Source organism: Somniosus microcephalus, unplaced genomic scaffold (assembly GCF_052327205.1).
Source record: "Somniosus microcephalus isolate GS21.2 unplaced genomic scaffold, FLI_Smic_1.0 unresolved_chr1, whole genome shotgun sequence".
Classification (NCBI taxonomy): domain Eukaryota; kingdom Metazoa; phylum Chordata; class Chondrichthyes; order Squaliformes; family Somniosidae; genus Somniosus; species Somniosus microcephalus.
Window position 1 is genome coordinate 101654061 of NW_028225179.1, and position 12389 is coordinate 101666449.

The 12389-nt window shown below is 43.2% G+C and overlaps 1 pseudogene; it reads right to left on the reverse strand.

Moving 5' to 3' along the window:
• Positions 1–576: 576 nt before the first annotated feature.
• LOC147095663 (zinc-binding protein A33-like) overlaps positions 577–12389 on the reverse strand; it is a 171880-nt pseudogene continuing 160067 nt past the window's right edge.

Sequence of the window (12389 nt, forward strand, 5' to 3'; positions counted from 1 at the left end):
CCCGTCTCAGTAAAGTTTTAGTTCTTAATTTATACTAGGCACTCTTCTTCTAGATCGCAAGTTTCGCCCTTTACCCCCTTATGACTATTATTGACTGTCCAAAGGACCATAAGTGATGAACAATAAAAAGAAATAACAACACTCAAAGAAATGACAAGTAATGCAACAGCCCAAACAGGCAAACAGACTGAATGCTCAGACATTGATCTTATACTCTAAACTAAACAAATAGTCAATTCTTAGTTTGCATTGTACGCCACTACAAGCTGGGTCCTTGACATTTAACTTATAATGTGAAAGTCTTCTGTCTTAATGTTGTCAACAATCAGCAAACGAAACGGAAAACAATGGTTGCGATATTTCTTAACCTCTATGTTCATATAAAATCCTTATGCTTTAATGCGAGGGGCTTGAACCCTTGTAGAAGGTATCTCAAAGGAGATTAATCCTGAGCCTGGTAATACAGATCTTTAAAACACAGTGACAATCCTCAAACGATACGTTCTGCCGCGGGACTTTAACCCCGGCTCAAGGGACCCACCCTTGATACCGCAGTTTAACTTTTAGCGCTCTCTTTCACAACCTGGTATCTTTAGGCCGGGATGCGTCTCCTTTGCCCAATAGTTTTGAGACCTGAGCCGTCAGTATCCTCCTCCTTTTAACGTTAAAATAAAAGAAGCAAAAGTTACAGGATTCAACTCAAATCTAAAACACGAGTCTTAACTTGATTGCAGTACTCCCGTCGGAAGAAACAGACTACACCAATTCAGTATCTAATGAGAAATCCTTATTATGTGATAAAACATCACTGTGGCCATTCAGGATCTGTCACTAGAAATTCATGATGTCTTTGTCCATGACTTACCGAAAGGCACCAAGCGATCTCGGTGGAACCTTCAAGTAAGACTGTCGAAGTCTCGACTTCCGAGTAAGACTTTGTAAACACAAAGTATCATCAAAGGAAGACTTTATTTGTTCTAGTATACAAGGGAAGTGGACATGTAGACAATGGCTACACTGACCACTTCAAAGACCATAGGCACAAGGTAACATATTTATAGTTAAAGCAAGCCTTCAGAATCACATGATCGAAGTCTGAGATCATAATTAGTAAGAAGAAAACTATAGTGTTAGTCAAACTGTAATCAAGGATAAAAAGGGACTGGAACAAAAGGAATGCCTACAGATGGGGTTATCTAATCTATAAGTTCTGTTCTTCTCTGACTCCCCATCTTGGTTTATACATGACTCAAGGACTTTCTTCATCTAGCTATGAGAAAGAGATAGGGAGGCTAGCAGTATCTATCTTTGAAGGTCTTTGTTCTAATTAACAGTTGAGGTCATTTTGTTAATTGGAGAGTTCTGCTTTTTCAGCAGAACTAGCAATTACTAATCTACGGAAGCCATTTTGTGTTTTCTATTCTGTACCTTGTGAAGCCATTTTGTAATATAAAAGTACACTTCCTCACATGATCCGTTCACCCACTGCTCCTGCACGGCGTTGTCTGACGCGTCGGTGGTGAGGGCGATGGTGGCTCCTGGCAGCGGGTGCGCCAGCATGGTAGCGTTGGCAAAGGCGCTTTTGGTGTCGGCGAATGCTCGGGCCATGTCATCTGTCCAGTCAACGGGTTCTTGCCTGTCTTGCCCTTGAGGGCCTCATACAGGGGCTGCATGAGTAGTGCTGCCTTAGGCATGAAACGGTGGTAAAAGTTTACCATGCCTAGGAATTTCTGCAGGGCCTTTATGTTTTGCAGGCGTGGAAATGATGTCACCGCCGCTACCTTCGCTTGCAACGGAACCGTTCCCTCTGAGGTGATGCGATGCCCCAGGAAATCAATTTGGTGCAGGCCAAACTGACATTTGGCCGGGTTGATAATCAGGCCGTGTTGGCTGAGGCATCGAAAAAGGGTGCATAGGTGACAGATATATTCTTCTTTAGTAGGACTGGCAATTAGAATATCATCCAGGTAGATGAAGAGGAACTTGAGGTCCATCAGGCGTTGGAAAGCCTGGGCTGCATTCTTTAACCCAAACGGCGTTTGTAAAAACTCGAAAAGACTGAATGGGGTGATGACTGCGGTCTTCTGGACGTCTTGCGGATGAACTGGGACCTGGTTGTAGCCCCGGACGAGGTCGACTTTCAAGAAGATGTTGTTCCCTGCTAAATGGGCAGAGAAATCCTGGATGTCGGGGATCGGGTACCGATCACGAGTGGTGGCGTCGTTTAGGCATCGATAGTCGCCGCATGGCCGACATCCACTGCCAGGCTTCGGGACGATATGGAGGGGTGAAGACCAGGGACTATTCGACTGGCAAATAAACCCTAACCGTTCCATGGTCACGAACTCCACCATTGCGACTGCCATCTTGCCAGGTTCCAGGCTCCGGGCCCATGCTAGACCGGGGGGCCGTTTGTGGTAATGTGGTGTTCCACACCATGTTTCATAGCTGTGGAGGAGAACAAGGGTCTTGTCAGGTCGGGAAATTCGCCGAGCAGACGAGCGAACTCATCTGGAGTTGGGAAAGCACAGGCGACGGTGCGCGACATAGTGTTACTGCGTTAACAAGGAATAGAGTTAAAAGTTGCCATGTTGATCAGCCGGCATTTCTTCACGTCGACCAGGAGGCTTTTGGCGCACAGGAAATCCGCGCTGAGAATTGGTTGAGAAACCTTGGCCGTAACAAACTCCCAGTGAAAACATTGGCCCCCGAAGCACACCTGCACTCGCTGTCTGCCGAACGTCCAAATCGCTCCGCCATTGGCCGCTTCAAGGGTGAGCCTGTGATTCCCTGTCTGCACATCGAGGGCGGACGCTGGTAAAATGCTGCACTGTGCTCCGGTGTTGCACAAAAACGATGACCGGAGAGAGTATCGGTGATGAAAAGCAACTTGCCCGCATTGCTGATCGCCAACACGGCCGCGGGGTTCCCGTTAGACCCGGTCCTCGGTGGTCGCAGTTGTTGTTTTATTTTTTGGGGGAATGCTGCAGGGAGGGCGGCAACATCTCGCCTCCACGCCGAACTGCGCGTGGTAGAAACACAGCCCAGCAGGCTGACGAGTTGGGGCGGTGTCCGTGGGGGATGGGCGCCTCGTGGCGGCGCAGTGCTGCTGCGTTACTGCAAAAATTTTGTCCGCCACTGCAGCAAGTGCTGCGCAGTCTTCAACTTCAGATCTGGCCAGGGCAGCTTGCACCTCTTCAGGCAGTTGGCTGAGGAATATTTCACGGAATAGCAAGCATTCCGGTTCTGAGCCCAGGAGTGTGAGCATTTGGCTCATCAACTCCGAAGGCTTGGAGTCCCTGAGCCTGGTCATAGCGAGTAATCATCGGGTGCGCTCGGATTTTGTGAGCCCGAAAACTTGCAGCAACCGCGCTTTGAGGGTTTCATACTTGCGCTCCGTTGGAGGGTTTTCGAGGAGGCTGATGATCCGATAGGCAGCAGAGCTGTCGAGTGCGGAGACCACATAAAGATATTTGGTCTGATCCGCATCGATGTTCCTCAGGCGTACTGGGCCTCAACCTGAATGAACCACGAGGTCGCTTGCTGCTCCCAGAACTGCGGTAGCTTAAGCGAAATGGCATTTGCCTCCATGCTGTGTTCTTCTTTTGTGAAAACTTCACAAAAAACGGTGTCACCAATGTAGGAATTAATAACTGAGGTCGAGTCAGGAGATTAATCAAACAGGTCTTTAATGTAAGACTAAACGAATTCAAACAGCTTGCTGAGATCAATACAGGAGAGCAATCAAACAGGTCTTTACTCAACGGCGGTTCCACGAGGACTGCCTCGGCAGTCCCGTGGATTGCATCGTGACGTCATCACATTTTCCCGTGCTTGGGCGGCCACGTGACTTGCAATGTGACGTCATCGCGTTAGCACGCGTTTTCCAGCGTTCTTAAAGGGGCCACACCTCGTACATACCAACACTATATACAAAACATAGTAATGTCTAACACAATGGTACAGGCTTAGGCTGGTGTTAGAACATCGTTAAAGGGAATTATATACAGTTGCCCAGAGTCATTCAGTGGCTCCGCCACAGTAACATCTTTAACAACAACATCAATGCCCTGCCTGATAGAGGCAAGAGAGTCAAGTTTCTTCCAAAGAAGAGTACGCATATCTTGACTCAACCCTTCAAAGTGTTGCAACTGAGTTTCTATATAATTCCGTTGCGTTGAACGTATTGCTGCATCTCCCACCTGCTCTGCTGTATCAGGTTGGTGTCTGGCTGTGGAACGACAGTCATCTGTGCCTGGCACAGAGCCAGAGGGGCCAGGAGATGGAGAGGTGCACTGCAGCCACCCAGGGACCATACCCTACACTTCCACTAACAGACACTGCACAAATTCATCCTCCTACTCTTCCTCCACCACTTCACTTACTGCTCCCACTGCATCTGTAACCTCTCCCCCAATGGCCTCTGCAGCCGCAGACTCAACACATAGTTCATCCCATGTGTGAGAAGGAAGCTGCCCACCCGTGGGAAGGAAACAATAAACATTTACAAAGGTGAAGCACGATCTTTCACATCAGAAGCTGATATTCAACACACACATAACATTTTCAAACATACAGCTGGACAGACCAACTCACCTGTCCTTACCACAATGTCTGATTGGGCACCAGACACTGAACAGCCACTACCGATTCCAAGCAATTGCGTGACCATTCCCTCTTGCTCTGATAACTCCCTCAGAATGACACCACCAACGCTCGCTGGCATTGTTAACAATTTGACTCTAAAATGAAAATAGAAAATAAAATGAAACATCAGATTTTCCTACAGAGACCACCTACCTGCCTTTGAGACAGGAACACATGCTGCTTTGCAGACAGAGTCTTTTCATTATTTGAAATTTCTCAAAGCTGTGGCGTAAAAATAAGAGGACAATGGATGACCCAGAGCTAATCCCAAAGCCATATAATTTTATGACAACTCAGATGCCTGGATAATTAAGTCACTTTAGAACACGCATGCATATGATATTAATAAAAAATATTTCAGTTAAATTTAAACAAATGTTACAGTTCACATTTCTAATAACTGTACAAAACTTGGCAGATCACATCAAATCATTAATTTTTTTGCAGCATTGTTCCACTGTCCGTGGAATGGTGGAGTCTGTGCTGACAGCCTGGGCAACTTCTGTCCAACCTGCCATCCGTCCTTTGTGCGGTGCACTGGACTTCTCATTCCCAATGATCCACAGGCGATTCACTTCAGCCTCATTGAGGAGTGTGCTGATGTCATCGTCAGTGAAATGCTGAGCTATCTTAATCATGCAAATTGTGCTTGGTCCTTCCATTTCACTCTGCTGATTAACTAAAATTAATGAAATTGTTTTCACGGCTTTTAAGAACATATTAAATTGCTTGAAATCTCTTTAAAACTATTTAAGATTCTTTAAATCCATGTAAACGTTTTTAAAAGTTTCTAAAAGTTTACAAAATTTAAAAAAAACGATAAAGTAGGAACTTACCATTGAGATTCACAGCTTCTTTCAGAGTTGATCGCCTCTGAAGAGTTAAAAAATTTGGGGCGTAGCCTATGCAAATATAAATGTTGACAGCTCTTGAGGGCGGCTCGCCCCTCCGATCGAAGCCCAGGGCTGCGCGCACGCTGTGCTCTTGGGCAGTGTGACATCATACGCTGCCTAGGGTGCAGAGACTTCAGGTCAGTGCGGATCATTTTTGCTGGTCGGAGGCTTACATCCATGGGAAACTTCTGAGCAGAAAATACAGGCAATATAATACGCAGCACAGAAATAGGCCATTCGGTCGGACCAGACCATGTCAGCGTTTATGCTCCACTCGAGCCTCTTCTGATCCTGCCTCATCTGCATCCATCAGCATAACCCTCTATACCCTTCACCCTGATATGCTTGGCTAGCTTTCCCTGAAATGCAACTATAATATTCGCCTCCAGTACTCCCCTATAGCATGTTCCTTATCTTCGCCACTCTTGGGGTAATGAAGTTTCTTCTGAATTCTCTATTATTATTTCATGGTGACTATCTTATGGTGATGGCCTTTAGTTTTCCCTACAAGTAGTAACACGCTATGTCTGCTCCAGCAAAACATTTAATCATTGCAAAGACCTCTATTATGTAACTCCTCATGCTTCTCCTTTCAAAAGAGAGGAGTCCCAGCCTGTCCACCGTTACCTGATATGTATAACCTCGCGGATCTGGTATCATCCTTGTATTTTTTTGCGCCGTCTCCAGTGCCTCTATATCCTTTGTTATAACATGACAACCACAACTGTACACAGCAGTGCAAGTGTGGTCCAATCATTGTTCGAAATAAGTTGAGCATAACTTCTCCAGTTTCCAATTCAAGCCCCCTAGCAGTAAATCCTAGTTTTTGGTTTGCTTTTGTTATGGCATTATTGACCTGCATAGGAACTCTTAATGGCTTGTGTATTTGTACTCCATGATCCCGTTGCCCCTCTACCCCTTTTAGATTCTTATTTTGCAAGTAATATATGGCTGCTAATTCTTCTTACCAAAATGTAATACCTCACCTTGGAAGTTGGTCAAGCAAAGAAAATTAATCAAGAAGTAGTTGGAGCTTGCAACAAAGGTAATGCAATAATCTTGTGGGACTTTAATCTTCATACCGACTGGACAAATCAAATTGGCAGAGGTAGTCTGGAGGATGAGTTCATGGAATGCATTCGGGACAGATTCCTCAAACAATATATCATGGAACCAACGAGAGAACAGGCTATTTTATATACAAAAAGAAAGTACTGCAGATGCTGGAAAGCTGAAATAAAAACAGAAAGTGCTAGAGATATTCAGCAGGTCAGGCAGCATCTGTGAAGAGAGAAACAGAGTTAACGTTTCAGGTCGATGACCTTTCATCAGAACTGGAAAAAAGCAGGAAATGGAACAGATTTTTAAGCAAGTTTAGTTGCTTTGAAAGGGGTGAGGGTATGAAAGAACAAAAGGGAAGGTCTCTGAAAGGATAGAAGGCAGGAGATGTTAAGAAACATTAAGAGATATTCAAAGCAAAAGGAGATGGTCGTCGTCGTACGTGTCTTCATACTGTTTCCTTTGGGGAACTGTATGAAGTGGTTGAAGGATTTCTGGCTGTGATTAATGCTCCTTCTGTGACCGTAACCATCTTCGTACCAGTCATTAGGGTGCGTAGTCCTATGGCGGGAGGGTTTTACGGGCTCCCAGAACCCATACGAGGGGGGGGCCACCCACACCCACGGACGCAAGTATCCCGTTGGATGTCAATCCAGAATTTAGAGCCGGAGCTCCGACTCCACTTGCCGGGACTGTCTGGAACAGGGTTCGAAACCCTACACCTTCTGGCCCAGCGGCGGGGATGCTACCATTATGCCAAAGGCCCAATCCAAGGAGATGGTAATGGGACAAGTTAAGAAACAAAGGATGGATCTAGAGGAAGTGTAAATTGCGCTGGCAGAATGAAAGATAGCTGTCGTATGGGAAAGAAGAAAAAAGACACAGACAAAAAGTGTGGTTGATATATATATATATAATATATTATATATATATATATATATATATATGATAGGGGCCGAGGTTATGATCTGAAATTGTTGAAAACTATGTTGAGTCCAAAAGGCTGTAACGTGCCTCATCGAAAGATGAGGTGCTGTTCCTCGAGCTTATGCTGAGCTTTAGTTTGAAAATGCAAGAGGCCTAGGGAGATGAGGTCTGAGTGAGAGTGGAGTGGGGAATTAAAGTGACAGGTGACCAAAGCAAAATAGGCTATGTTATACCTTGCACAGTGCAAAAAGACAGGGTTCATTAGAAATCTTATAGTAAAGGATCCTCTGGGGCAGAGTGATCATAATATGAAAGAATATCATGTTCGTTTTGAGAATGATGTCCCTAATTCAGAAACTAGATTCTTAAACTTAAATAAATTCAATTACAAAGGCACGAGGAGCGAGTTCGCCAAGATAGATTGGAAAAATTGATTAAAAGGTATGGCGGTAGATAACCAGTAGCTAGCATTTAAAGAAATAATTCATAATTCCAACAAAAATACATTCCATTGAGAAACAAAAACTCCACGGGAAAAGTGATCCAACCGTGGCTAACTAAAGAAGTTAAGGGTAGCATTAGATTGAAAGAAGCAGCTTCTAATGTTGCAAAGAATAGTAGTAAGCCTGAGGATTGGGAGAGTTTCAGAAACCAACAAATGTTGACCGAACAAATATAAAATGGAAAAAAATAGAATGAGAGGAAACAAGCATGAAATATGAAAGCAGATTGTAAGAGTTTTTAAAAGTATGTAAAAAGGAAAACAGAATCAAAAGTAAACATTGATCCATTAGAGGCTGAGACAGGAGAAATTATTATGGCGAATAAGGAAATGGCAGAATCGTTAAACAGATATATTGTATCTGTCTTCACAACAGAAGACATAAAAAGCATAACAAAACTGGTCGGGAACCAAGGGTCTAATGAGGGTGGGGAAATATAATTAATATAAGTAGAGAAAAAGTACTAGAGAAACTAATGGGACTAAAAGCCTACAAATCCCCTGGGCCTGACGGCCTTCATCCTCGAGTTCTAAAAGAGGTGGCTGAAGAGATATTGGATCCATTGGTTTTGATCTGCCAAAATTCCCTAGATTCTGGAATGGTGCCAGCCGATTGGAAGGTCACAAATGTAACACTGCTTTTCAAGAAAGGAGGGAGAGAAACAACAGTACACTGTAGGCCAGTTAGCCTGAAATCAGTTGTCGGGAAAATGCTGGAATCCATTGTTAAGGAAGTGGTATCGAGTCATTTTTAAAATCATAACACGATTATGCAGAATCAACCTGGTTTTATGAAAGTGAAATCATGTTTGACAATTTTATTAGAGTTTTGTGGGGATGTAACTGGTCGGGTAGACAAAGGGGAACCAGTGGATGTAGTATATTTGGATTTCCAAAAGTCATTCGATTAGGTGCCACATAATAGATTATTACACAAGATTGGGGCTCATGGCGTTGGGTGTGATATAGTAGCATGGATAGAAGATTGCTTAACAGACAGAAAACGGAGAGTAGGGGTAAACAGATCTTTGTCAGGTTGGCAAGCTCTACCTAGTGGGGTGCCGAAATGATCAGTGTTCGGGCCTTAGCTATTCACAATCTATATTAATGACATAGATGAAGGAACCGAGTGTAATGTATCCGAGTTTGCTGATGATACAAAGCTGGGTGGGAAAGTAAGCTGTGAGGAGAACACAAAAGTGTCCACAAAGGGATAGAGATAGAATAAGTGATTGAGCAGTAAGGTGACAGATGGAGTAAATTTAGGGAAATGTGAGGTTATTCACTTTGGTTGGAAGAATAGAAAAGCGGAATATTTTTTAATTGGTGAGAAACTTTCAAATGCTGGTGTTCAGAGAGACTTGGCTGTCCTCGTGCAATAAACACGGAAAGCTAGCATGCATGTACAGCAAGCAATAAGGAAGGCAAATGGCATGTTGTCCTTTATTGCATTGGGGTTGGTGTATAAGAATAAGGAAGTCTTGCTACAATTGTAGATGAGCTTGGTGAGACCACGCCTAGAGTACTGTGCACAGCTTTAGTCTCCTTATCGAAGGAAGGATATACTTGCCTTGGAGGCGCTGCAATGAAAATTGACAAGATTGATTCCTGGGATGAGAGGGCTCTCCTATGATGAGAGGTTGTGCAGAATGGGCCTATACTCTCTGGAGTTTAGAAGAATGAGAGGTGATCTCATTGAAACATACAAGGTTCTGAAGGGGATTGAAAGGGTAGATGCTGAGAGTTTGTTTCCCTGGCTGGTGTGTCTAGAACTAGGGGGCATAGTCTCAGGATAAGGGGTAGGCATCTATGATTGAGATGAGGAAGAACTTCTTCACTCAGAGATTTGTGAATCTTTGGAATTCTCTGCCCCAGAGGGCTGTGAATGCTGAGTCTGTGAGTATATTCAAGGCAGCGATATATAGACTTTTGGACTCGAAGGGAATCAAGCGATATGGAGATCGGGCGGGAAAGTGGAGTCGAGGTGATTGATCAGCCATGATCTTATTGAATGGCAGAGCAGGCTCGAGGGCCGTATTGCCTACTCCTGCTCTCATTTCTTATGTTCTTAAGTTCTTAGGTTCTCACACTTACCTATGTTAAAAATTAACTTGCCAATTGAATGTCAATTCTGCAAGTTGGCTAATGTCTTCTTGTAATTTGTTGCAGTTCCCCACAGTATTGGCTATCCACTCCACCCTCAATTTGGAGCCCTCTGCAATTTAGAAATTGTGTTTATGATCCAAATGTCTAAATCGTTAATATAAACTGTGAACACAAGTTGTAAATTCGCAACTTGGGAACAAAAGGGCAGGTCTGGCAGGACCTATTCACTGTAAGAATCAAACGACAGTGGGATCATTTACAAAATTAATCTGTTGATGAGAATAGCTGGCTGCATCAGCATGTGTTACTGACTGGATTAGGTGTGGGATATGTTAAGGAAACCAGTGCTGCGTGTAGATCAGTGAAAACAACAGATATGTTTGTTTAATTGATTTTATTTTGGATTTGAAACATTGTTATGTGTTTGTTCCGATCCTACATCGCCTGACTTACACTATCAGCAAAAGTTAATAATACCCCAAGAATCTTTCATCTCCTACAACATGACATCGAATATGGGGAACAGTTGCCGGCTTTCATTTCCTTCAGTGATTCAAGTTTGTAGATGTCAATTGAACAACTTCTGGTCACTTCCGATGGATGTAATTCCATTTCAGTTCTGTGAAGCCATTTAACGTATTTGATTAAATTATTCATGAGAGCCAGGGGATGAGTAATCACACTCTTCAATTCCTCTCTAAAATAACTCTGGGACACTGCATAAATAAACGTGTTTGTGCAAGAACTGAAACACCTGAGCATATACCCGGATTGTTCTGTAATGGTGAAAGAGACGTTGTAATCTGCTTAAATTGCACACATATGAAAACTATGTAATTTACCATCCATAACAGTATAAAATTGCCAGATATAGCGAGCAGTAAATTGATGGATTTCCTTCGGTTCTCCATCTCTGGATAAGTGCGATTCTGAATACTGTTGTTTCCTCGGAGACCGCTCCTCCCTCTATTGGCCAGTATAATATTTCTGATTGTCAGGGCATTGAGCAGCACGATCAACACAAATGGTGCAAATGGGGTTAAAATTGCTTCCAACCAAAAAAATGCTACCCATATGAGGAAAGTGTACAAGTTAGATTTTACACAGGAGGGTCATGGTACATTGTCAGTTGTTTCCCGAGGTTCAAATATAAAGTAGATCGGAGCATTTTCTAACATGCTTAAGAAACACACCACTGCTATCACCACAGCTGCTGCTTTTTCTTTGCAATATTCTGTGCGTAACATTTGGTAACAAATAGCGACAAATCGATCACAGGTGAAAGACACAGGGAGCCAGACAGAGCAATCAATAGAAACATATGGGGAAATCTCCACTTGGATTTAGAATTACAACAGCGCAGCCATAGCTGGACCTGCTTTAGCAACACTTGTCTCATTTTACTTTGCTTTCTCAGAATATTAACTGACTCCAGCTTAAAGCAACATATATAGCGAACAGTTTCAGAATCAAGTGCTTCAGGTTTCACTATAAGTGACATCAAGGATGTTTGCTATCTTCTTTAATCTATACTATGCATCATTTATATTAAGGGGCTTCAATGCTGCAGGTGAGATCGAATAACATACAGGTACACACAGAAAGTGATATAGTCAGTTGTATATAGCTCAGAAGCCCCACAGATATGCAGCAATGTTAGATTTCTGGAGGTATTAACAGACCTTGCGTGGAGGTAGAAGAGGGATTAACAGTTAGATGGACAGTTTTACCATTCGAATCTCATTTGAGTAAACCCACTAAAACACGTGATCGTGAAATTTCAATAAGAGAATTCCATTGTTCTCATTACATTGCTGATGTTAACTGTGCAGCCCTGTCACTCTGTGTGAAAATAAACATCATATAATTTTTAATGGGGTTTTTTTCGATTTTGTCCATACCTTTGTTTGAAAATTCACGAAGCATAAACGTAACTAGATGTGTTTTGAGGAGGTCTATCTATTTAAAATGTTAATACAGATGGATTAACAATCGGTGGATTTAATCTGCCTGATTGGGGAATGATAAACGTATCTTTTATTGGAAGGGGCAAGTATATATGACATTTAAACAATGCCTCATAAACTGAAGTCTGTGACTCCCTACTTTGTTCAATCCAAGGGACAAACTGTTCCTTGGAGATATTCCACTACACACATCACGTCTCAGGTTTCCATATCTTTTGTCCTGACTGGATCTGAAATGCTGGAAATAAACAACAGTGAGTGGCGACTGCGCCAGAGTCGAAGTGGAAA